The following is an 11,817-nucleotide window of genomic DNA, read 5'->3' on the forward strand; positions in this document are numbered from 1 at the left end:
TGTCCTGGTTCTGTATGTCAGACAGCTGGGGATATCACAGTACTTGTGAATCCCAATGTACTAGCACTTCACCTGACTCCTACTGTGATTGTTTTAATCCTGTGATTTAAATAAAGCTGTGGCCATTTTGACAACCAAAATAATGTGTTGTGTATTTATTCTAGTGCCTAGGTTTACTGTAGTTATGGTGGTTTTAAGATGGAGTGGGGGTCCGTCCCATATCCATAAGTCAGGGTCATGAGGTGTGCTAAAAGAATGGATCGGTTAATGGATAACAATCCGTTTCCCATAGATTTTATTTTTTTTTTAAACTTTGGTTTGCTAACCATTTTTTGGGCTGAAAAAAAAAAGTACAGACTTCGTTTGAAACAGAGAATGCAGCTGGAAAGGAGGCAAATGGAAGAAATCCTAGGACTCTTCTGTTCCCATTCAAATGAATGGATCCTGTAATTAGGTGTTTTATTTATGTATTTTTTATGATCTCAAACTGAATTAAAAAAACAAAAATAACTTTTGGAGATGTTGCAGTCTCTCCCTCTATATATAGGAATATAGGCTATATATAGGAATATCTTCACCAAAGATTCAACACTAACTACATAGATACAGAAACAATTTACTACACAGATAAGGGAACAGAACCAAGCTTACTACATAGACAAGTTAACAAAAGTAAATTGGGGTCTTGTGCACTGATTACTTTGCTTGCTTTGTCCAGATCATGTCTCCGTCCGATCTCCATGATGGAGAGCTGAAATATCAGGAACCGGATGTAACTTCATATTGGTAGATTTTGTGTCATTGAGGGGGGGTGTCAACCCACAATGGGACAATTTTTAATTAGCCAAAAGCAAAATTTCTATTCTATTCCTGCGCTATGTTCCTTAGGGGAAGGCAGACTCGTATCCACTCTATATGGCAAAATATATGTGGTGCACTGTATTTCCCTCTGGGGCATGTGCCTAGAATCATAGAATCGTAGAGTTGGAAGGGACCTCCTGGGCCATCTGGTCCAACCCCCTGCTCAAAGCAGGATTCGCTAAATCATCCCAGTCAGATGTCTGTCCAGCCTCTGTTTGAAGACATCCATTGAAGGAGAACTCACCACTTCTCGTGGCAGCTTGTTCCACTCATTGATCACTCTAACTGTCAAAAAGTTTTTTCTAATGTCTAATCTGTGTCTCCTCCCATTCAGATTCATCCCATTGCTTCTAGTCTTTCCTTGTGCAAATGAGAATAAAGTTGATCCTTCTACAATGTGACAGCCCTTTAGATATTTGTAGACAGCTATTAAGTCTCCTCTCAGTCTTCTCTTTTGCAAACTAAACAATCCCAAATCCTGCAACCTTTCCTCATAAGACAGGGTTTGCAGACCGGTCACCATTCTGGTCGCTCTTTTCTGAACTTGCTCCAGTTTGTTGATGTCTTTTTTAAAATGTGGTGCCCAAAACTGGACACAATATTCCAGATGAGGTCTGACCAAAGAGGAGTAGAGGGAAATAATGACTTCACGTGATCTATACTGTATGCTTCTGTTAATACATCCTAGAATTGCATTTGCTTTTTTTGCTGCTGCATCACACTGTTGACTCATATTCAGCCTGTGATCTATTAGTATACCCAAGTCTTTTTCACATGTGCTGTTGCTTAGGCCTATTCCTCCCATTCTGTATATGCTTTCTTCATTTTTATTGCCCAGATGTAGTACTTTGCATTTTTCCCTGTTAAAAACCATTCTGTTAGTTGCTGCCCACTTCTCCAGTTTATTTATATCTTTTTGAATCCTCTCTCTCTCTTCTCTAGTATTAGCTATCCCTCCTAGCTTTGTGTCATCAGCAAATTTAATCAGCTTACCCTCAATTCCTTCATCTAAATCGTTGATAAAGATGTTGAACAATACAGGGCCCAGGACAGAGCCCTGTGGTACCCCACTTGAGACATTCTTCCAACTGGATGTGCAGCCATTTACGACCACTCTTTGGGTCCGATCACTAAGCCAGTTATGAATCCACCTAACAGTTGCCTTGTCCATTCCATACTTAGTCATTTTTTCAATAAGGATTGTATGAGATACTTTGTCAAATGCTTTGCTGAAGTCAAGATATACTATATCTACAGCATTTCCTTGATCCACCCAATCAGTGATTCCGTCATAGAAGGAAATTAAGTTAGTCTGACATGACTTACTAGTTACAAACCCATGCTGACTCACCACTTCTCGTGGCAGCTTGTTCCACTCATTGATCACTCTAACTGTCAAAAAGTTTTTTCTAATGTCTAATCTGTGTCTCCTCCCATTCAGTTTCATTCCATTGCTTCTAGTCTTTCCTTGTGCAAATGAGAATAAAGTTGATCCTTCTACAATGTGACAGCCCTTTAGATATTTGTAGACAGCTATTAAGTCTCCTCTCAGTCTTCTCTTTTGCAAACTAAACAATCCCAAATCCTGCATCCTTTCCTCATAAGACAGGGTTTGCAGACCAGTCACCATTCTGGTCTCTCTTTTCTGAACTTGCTCCAGTTTGTTGACGTCTTTTTTAAAATGTGGTGCCCAAAACTGGACACAATATTCCAGATGAGGTCTGACCAAAGAGGAGTAGAGGGAAATAATGACTTCACGTGATCTAGACTGTATGCTTCTGTTAATACATCCTAGAATTGCATTTGCTTTTTTTGCTGCTGCATCACACTGTTGACTCATATTCAGTCTGTGATCTATTAGTATACCCAAGTCTTTTTCACATGTGCTGTTGCTTAGGCCTATTCCTCCCATTCTGTATATGCTTTCTTCATTTTTATTGCCCAGATGTAGTACTTTGCATTTTTCCCTGTTAAAAACCATTCTGTTAGTTGCTGCCCACTTCTCCAGTTTATTTATATCTTTTTGAATCCTCTCTCTCTCTTCTCTAGTATTAGCTATCCCTCCTAGCTTTATGTCATCAGCAAATTTAATCAGCTTACCCTCAATTCCTTCATCTAAATCGTTGATAAAGATGTTGAACAATACAGGGCCCAGGACAGAGCCCTGTGGTACCCCACTTGAGACATTCTTCCAACTGGATGTGCAGCCATTTACAACCACTCTTTGGGTCCGATCACTAAGCCAGTTATGAATCCACCTAACAGTTGCCTTGTCCATTCCATACTTAGTAATTTTTTCAATAAGGATTGTATGAGATACTTTGTCAAATGCTTTGCTGAAGTCAAGATATACTATATCTACAGCATTTCCTTGATCCACCCAATCAGTGATTCCGTCATAGAAGGAAATTAAGTTAGTCTGACATGACTTACTAGTTACAAACCTATGCTGACTCTGTTTAATCACTTCATTCTTATCCAGGTACTGACATACATGTTCTTTAATAATTTGTTCAAAGATCTTTCCTGGTATAGAAGTCAGACTCACCGGCCTATAGTTGCCTGGGTCCACCTTCTTCCCCTTTTTGAAGATAGGAACAACATTTGCTCTTCTCCAGTCTTCTGGGACTTCTCCTGTTCTCCAAGAATTTTCAAAGATTATGGAGAGGGGTTCAAAAATTTCTTCTGCTATCTCCTTCAGTACTCTGGGGGGTAATTCATCTGGACCTGGAGACTTGAATTCATTTAGGTTAGCTAAGTGTTTCCTCACTATCTTTCTGTTTATAGATATCCTGGATTCTTCTATTCCCTTAATAGGACAGTGAAGAACAGTTGATGTCACATTTCCTTTCTGAGAGAAAACAGATGCAAAATAGGAATTTAAAAGTTCGGCCTTCTCAACATCCTGTCTTACCATTTCATCATTTTCAACCTGTAAAAATCCTATAGCATCTTTGACTTTTCTTTTACTTTTGACATATCCCCAAAATCCTTTATTATTGCTTTTGACATCTCTTGCAAGCCTCAATTCATTGTCAGCTTTAGATAATCTGATTTGTGCCCTGCAGGTTCTGCAGACAGCATTATATTCTTCTTTAGATATGCCTCCCTCTTTCCATTTTATAAACATTTTTTTCTTCCTTTTTAGCATGTGCTTAAGTTCTGTGTTCATCCATCCTGGCTTCCTTAAATGCTTCCTATTCTTCCCTCTTTTCGGAATTGTTAACAATTGTGCTTTGAGAATTTCATTTTTCAAGATTTCCCATCCTTCCTGGACATTTTTGTCTTTAAGGATATCCAGCCATTGGATCCCTCCAATTCTCTTTCTGAATCCCTTAAAATCTGCCTTTCTGAAATCTATTGTACCCTTACAGCCTTTCTGAAATCTATTGTACCCTTACAGCCCCATTCATTTTGTGTACACCATAAGAGCATTGCAACACATATATGTGCCATTCCTTTTCATTGATGTTTCGTGTTTACGCTGCAGTTTTTACTGCTGTTTTTGTCTGCAGAAAATCTGTGGTTTTAAAGTAGCACCAAGTGTACAGGATAAGTGATAAATACAGTGGGGGAAAATAGTATTTAGCCACCAATTGTGCAAGTTTTCCCACTTTTCCCACATAAAAAGATGAGAGAGGCCTGTAATTGACATCATAGGTAGACCACAACTATGAGAGTCAAAATGAGAAAACAAATCCAGAAAATCACCTTGTTTGATTTGGTAAGATTTATTTAGCAAATTATGGTGGAAAATAAGTATTTGGTTATTAACAAAAGTTCCTCTAAATATTTCGTTATATATCCTTTGTTTTCAATGACAGAGCTCAAACATTTTCTGTAAGTCTTCACAAGGTTGGCACACACTGTTGGTGGTATGTTGGCCCATTCCTCCATGAAGATCTCCTCTAGAGCAGTGATGTTTTGGGCCTGTCGCTGGGCAACACAGACTTTCAAATCCCTCTAAAGGTTTTCTATGGGGTTGAGATCTGGAGACTGGCTAGGCCACTCCAGGACGTTCATAAGTTTCTTACGAAGCCACTCCTTCATTGCCCTGGCGGTGTGCTTGGGATCATTATCATGCTGAATGACCTATCCATGTTTCATCTTCAATGCCCTTGCTGATGGAAGGAAGTTTGCACTCAAAATCTAACAATACGTGGCCCCATTCATTCTTTCATGTACACGGATCAGTCATCCTGGTCCCTTTGCAGAGAAACAGCCCCAAAGCATGATGTTGCCACCACCATGCTTCACAGTAGGTATGGTGTTCTTTGAATGCAACTCAGCTTTCTGTCTCCTACAAACACAACAAGTTTTGTTTCTATCAAACATTTCTACTTTGGTTTCATCAGACCATCTGATATTCTCCCAACAGTCTTCTGGATAATCCAAAACTCTCTATCAAACTTCAGATGGGCCCGGACATGTACTGGCTTAAGCATGGGGACATGTCTGGCACTGCAATATCTGAGTCACTGGCGGCGTAGTGTGTTGCTGGTGGTAGCCTTTGTTACGGTGGTCCCAGCTCTATACAGGTCATTCACTAGGTCCCCATGTGTGGTTCTGGGATTTTTGCTTACCGTTCTTGAGATCATTTTGACCCCATGGGGTGAGATCTTGCGTGGAGCCCCAGATCGAGGGAGATTATCAGTGGTCTTGTATGTCTTACATTTTCTTATTATTGCTCCCTCAGTTGATTTCATCACATTGTATTCACGTCTATAAGACGTTGATACAATTGAAGCGATGTGGGCGCCACCAGCATAGGAGAAGTGGACCTGTAATCAGACCCCTGCTCCTCCAGGAACTCCAGCAGAACACAGGTCACTTCCGGCCTGTGGAGATGGTGCACGCAGAGGACGTGAGATGATGCGATGCAATGACGCCATCATGGCATCCAACGGCCACTGCTGTACATATGAGGGGCTCGCTGTTGGGACAATCGAGTGGCTGGCTGTGGGGACATAAGAGGGGCTGGCTGTGGGGACATACGTGGGGCTGGCTGTGGGGCCATATGTCGGGCTGACTGTTAGGAAATACATGGGACTGACTGTGGGCACATAGATAGATCTGGATATAGTGACATACATTGGGCTGACTGTGAGGACATACATGCAACTGGCTGTGGGGACTTACATGGGGGATCATACTATATACGTGGCTGTGTAAACATCATACTGTAAAGGGGCCTGTGGTGACCATACTGTATTGGGGATGTTGAGGACATTATACTGTACAAGGGGCTGTGGTGGAATTCATGCTGTATATTTGGGGGCTTTGATGGACATCATACGGCATGGACGGCTATGTTGGATAATTTTGTATATTGAAGGTCAATTGTGGAAATCATACTGTATGGGCGGCTGTAGTGACCATACCATGTAGGGGAAGTACAGTTTGGAGAAGACAACGTGGTGTGCAGTATGGGGGCATAGTGTGAAAAGGGAACTCATTAAGAAGATAAGTTAGCATGGCGGGGGGACAATGTGGAGATATAGATTGTGGGGAGGGGACAACCATGGAACAGGCTGTGGTTCGTAAGGGTGGACGGTGTGGTGGTTATAGCTGATAATGGCAGTAATTGAGGTGGTTATAGATCATTACATGGAAAGTGGGGGCCATTTACCATAGAAGGCTTATTTAGATCATAATATAGACAAATGTTTTTATGCTAAGGGCATTTTAATAACAATATTATTTTTAAGTGCATTGTGCTGCAGAAGACTGGAGAATAGGGAATCTGGAGAGAAGAGCTGTGTACATGAAAAGGCATTGTGGCATCTGGAAAAGTGGGTCGCCCTCCCAGGGCCGTGGGGTACTCGGTACCGGGCCAGTATCAGTGGGATGTGTCACAGAAGCGGTGACCCGGACCGTGGCCCTGGGCGCCCAAGTAATAGGAAGATGTTGTGAATGGTAGAATGTAGTTGAATAGTTTGTGACGCCACCTGTGGTGTTCGGCAAGGGAGATGTTAAGCCGACGCTGCAGACAGATCCTCCGGGACAGATGGTGTGGTGCAGCAATGATGTTATAGTCCTCCACAGGCAGGGCTGTTGTCCCAGGGCAGTGTAGATGTGGAGACACTTAGATGGTGTAGTGTTTGGCGCAGGGGATGTAGCAGTGCCAGGCGGATGGACACAGGAAGGAATGGAGGACACCAGGGCATGTAGTTCCAAAGCTTTACTCACAGTCTGTAGTGCCCGCTTCTGTGCCGAATCCTCCGGGTCAGGGACTCAGTCAACCCCCAGGCAAGATGACAGGCTCCCTTCCATGCTCCGCCAACTTAGGTGCCTTTTTCTGAACATCTCCTCTATAGCGCCTTTAAGTGTGAAGATCTCCTAGTACTGTGTTACACTGGAGTTCCTCCTGACAGATGTTCCCAAGAACTCTACTTGTACAGCAGACAGCTGTAGCCTGCTTCGGGGACTCTCTACTCCTAAGTCCCAGCTCTCTATCCGTGTTGCTGTTGTGCCCTCAAGTCTTAGATGGGAGTAGTGCATTTACAGCCCACTACTCCGCCGGTTTCTGCTGCAGAACCATTCGTGTCCATACAACCTCGGGGACCGGGCCCCGGCCTTGCGCTTAGAACTTCTAGGCAGGGTTCTTCCTCTAACCCACGTCCTCTGTGTTCCCTTTTACTCTTACGTTCAGTACTTGTCTTTCTCTCCTATGGTAGCTCACGCTTCAGTTCAATGTCTTTCTCCTTCTTTCCTTTCCCATGCCAGCTGGCTCAGGTCACTGAGGCAGCTGCAGCACTCCTTCCTCCATCCCTCTTCCAGGGATCCCCACTCCTCTCCAAGTGGCTTCCTCTCTCCTACTCCTTCTGACTCACTCACTGACTGACCTGTAATCCTAAACCATCCCACTCTTTTATGTATTCTCAACTCCAGCCACCTCCCAGCACGTCTAGTGTTCCAAGTAGAGAACCACCAAAGGTGCTCTGCTTCTCTCTAAGCAAGGAGCCGCAATGTGGTTTTGCTGAACTACTCTATTGTGTGGGGTGCGAGTGTTGGAGCGTGGTCAGGAGCCCCCAGCTTACCTGGATGGTGGGGCACCACACCTTAGGAGGAGGTGCAGTACCTCTGTGGCAACTGAGCCTCAGGGGTGCCACAAAAGATAGAGATGAAAAGAAAGGAAAGACTCAGAGAAGATATAACCTGTAAGGTACCTGGATGCAAATGTTTGTTGATACTGACTATGTCTCATCAGTGCTGTGGTTCCTGTATGGTCTGCAGTCTGATAAACACTGATAACAACAACTCCCAGCATCACCTTATCATTGGTAAAGACATTCTGGGAGTTGCAGGTTCATGAGATACAAATGTATATGGGCCTGACTTATTATTACAATTGATTGCTGTATGAAGCGTGGTGATGTACAATATTCATGTACTGGTGGCTGTTCTGGTGATGTATACTTGTACTGATGATGGTTCTGGTGTTGTATTTATATATTTACAGTGATTCTCATGATGTATTCATTTACTGATTGAGGTTCTTGCGACTCATTAATGTATTGATGGAGGTTCTGGTGATGTATTCATGTGCTGATGGTGGTACTAGTGACCTATTTATTTGCTGATTATGGTTCTAGTTCTGTATTAATGTACTGTTGATGGCTCTGTTGTTCTATTTATATACTGATGATGATTTTGGTTTCTTGTTAATGTACTGATGATGGTTCCGTGAATGAACACGGCACCAGAATTATCATCACTACGTGAATACAATCACCAGAGCCATCAGTAGTACATAAATATAGCACCAGACCAACCATCACTACATGAATACAGCATCAGAACCATGATCAATACAGAAATAAAACACAATAACCATCATCAGTACAGAAATACGGCACCAGAACCACCATCAGTTTTGTGGCCAACTGGAATTTGTCGCATGACGGATGTAAAAACCATAATACAGTACCTGTCCATTTATCTATAATGGGGTCTGTTTAGTTTCCATTACGGTACCCGCCAAATATTGGACACCTTAATTTGTCCCTATTACAGATAAGTTAAATTAGTTTCCCTGACCATCATTGTGTCTGACATATAAATTATGGGGTGTCAGGGATGAATTTGGCTCGTGAATTGTGTAAATGGTTCCCAAACAATGAATTATGCTATATGTAACCTTGACCTCAGTCTCTGTTCTATTCCTTTACTTGGAAGCTGAAGGTTCATCGGAGGGTGAGGACACCATTGTTTTCATCTGCCAGTGGGCACCAAAACACCTTATCTTGGCCCTGGTTGCTTGTAATTTTTAGGAAGTAATACAACAAAAATTACAATCTTTAAATAATTTTTTTTTCATCAAATGAAATCAGGTTTTCTGAAAGTTTAGGTTCAAATTAACCTTCCCCACAATATGTCAATTTATAACATTTCTCCACTAGATGGTGGTGATGGCTTTTTATATATATATATATATATATATATATATATATATATATATATATCACACTTGGCCCTATATTCGGCATAGATAAGTTACATATAAGAGGAAATGCTCCTGATGTCCATAGAGTTCTACTACTATACCGACGCGGCGATGTGTTGCTTTTATCAAGTCTATTAATAACTAATGTTTTTGCTCACCTTTTGAATAACCTTATGGATATATTCTTGGATACACATGTATATATACAGTGTATGTATATATATATATTTATATATATATTTATATATATATATATATATATAATTTATTTATTTATTTTTTTCACGGAAATGTATTCATTTTGGATGAAAAATAACTTTTGAATTTAGGTTTCATTACAGATTTAGCGCCACTTGGTTTTTACAGACTTTTTTTGTTTCCCTGTGCATTGTTGGACTCTGAATGAGATTAAAGGGTTTGTCCAACGCAAAGATTTTTTTTACTTTCGTTCTCTTAAAGTAAAAAAACTAAGGCATAATCACTTATCAGCAGCTCTGTGGACCAGGCACAGGCTGCACTGTGTTCTGTCCTGGCTTTGGAAGTGATGCCTGAAGTTACAGGTCCAATAAAGCCTGTGATTGGCTGCAGAGGTCAGGTGGCTAGATGTTTCTCGGATGACGTGCTGTTCTTGTCACCTGCCTGCTGCAGCCAATCAACGAACTCGCCGAAGGATTCTTAGTAGGGATGGATGGACCGGAGGAAGTTTGGGTTCTGATACCTGACCCGAACTTTTTAAAAAGTTTAATTCGGGTACCAGAACACTACCCGAACTTCCACCAAAGCCCGAACCCCATTGAAAATAATGGACTCCCAAACTGCTATGAAAAGAAAAAAATTCTCTTTCTCGGTTTCCTCCCAGACTTCAAAGATATACTGATTTATGACCCCCAATGGGGACAATGATGATGTCTGTAAAGCGCTGTGGAATTAATGGCACTATATAAGCAAGAATAATAAATACGTTATTCCCATATTAAAACCAGGCGCTTTTTTGTCAACCGGGTCCATCCACGCCTGTTCCATGCGCTCCAAGACTTTGTTTGGTGCAAGAAAATTTGCCAAATCCTCCATAAGTTTAAGAACTTTTCCCTTTTTACAGGAGTCTCACAGATATTTTGGGACAATTGGACAGTATGATGTAGGCAAATAGTAACCTACTTTTCTCATAAGGACCAAACACATTGGTGTCCAAGGTGGAGATAGCAAAATGCTCCTTAAGCCCAATATATGACTTGTCTTGAAATTTGGGGATATATGGTAACATGGGGTAACACCAAGTGATCCTGGTGGTTTGTAAAGGTAAAGTGTTGTGGGAGGATGTTAATGTCAAAGAAATGGACCTATAATGTAACTATAATAGTGATCAGAGTGATGTTTATCTGACACAGCTGCAAATCCCGGCTCCCTTTCTTATAGCTCTAGTTACACAGTTCTGCCAGAGTCCGGACACCATTAGGGGGAACTCAGTGCACTGGGACTTATGTGGCTTCTCAAGGCCCATGGACCGGATGAGTACAGCACAGAGATATGACATTAGTGCAACGAGATCCACTGGAATGAGCAATGGAGACAGTAATGGCTGGACGACAGCTGAAAGTGACAAATAAGAGATCACAAGGAAGAGCTGAAAACTCAGTGAGGGGAAACCGATGAAGCGGGGTAGAGAAGACTTGTAGGTTTGGCAGAGCGGAGTACATCACATAGCACTGAATAGCAATTATACAGCGATTTAGCATAGACTCGTGATGTAGTAGAGCCGGGTGCCTCAGTAGACTCACTGTAGAGATGTAGCAGAGCCCAGTGATGTAGCAGAATTGAGTAGATCAGGACAGAGACTTCTAGTAGCTCTGTGACAGAATTGAGTAGGTCAGGAGACATATGGTAGCTGTATGGCAGGGTTCAGTAGGGCAGGTGTATGGTAATTAAGTAGCCGAACCCAGCAATGTAGCAGAGTAGAGTAGGTTAGCTGTCTTATAGTAATGAGTAAAAGATTTGAGTTGACCAGGAGACTCATGGTGGTGATGTAGAAGAGCCGAACAAATTAACAGAGTAAGTCCCGTGACTTACAGAAATTTTATAGCAGAGTCCAGCAATGTAGCAGAGCAGAGCAGATCTGGTGCCTCACAGAGCAGAATGATGCCCTAAAAGCGAGGCCCCCAGCTACCTAAATACTCAGATATTGTGCCACCACCACAGCCAGCACATAACATTAAATCCACTGATAGGAGAAGTGAATAACATCGATTATCTTCTGACCATGACACTAGTCAAGAGATGGGATAGAAGAGGCAGGAGGTGAACAGTTTGTTGTTTGTTGATGTGTTAGAAGCAGGAAAAAATGGGCACACGTAAGGATCTGAGCAACTTTGATAGGGATCAAATTGTAGGTCAGAGTATCTCCAAAACGGAGGGTCTTTTTGAGTGTACACAGTGGCTAGTACCTACAAGAAGTGGTCCAAGGATGGAAAAGCTTCATGGGCTTTCAATGCCGTTAGACACTTGTGGGAAGT

The sequence above is a fragment of the Dendrobates tinctorius genome, unplaced genomic scaffold, assembly GCF_039654945.1.
Source record: "Dendrobates tinctorius isolate UK_male_01 unplaced genomic scaffold, ASM3965494v1 ptg000476l, whole genome shotgun sequence".
NCBI classification, from domain to species: domain Eukaryota; kingdom Metazoa; phylum Chordata; class Amphibia; order Anura; family Dendrobatidae; genus Dendrobates; species Dendrobates tinctorius.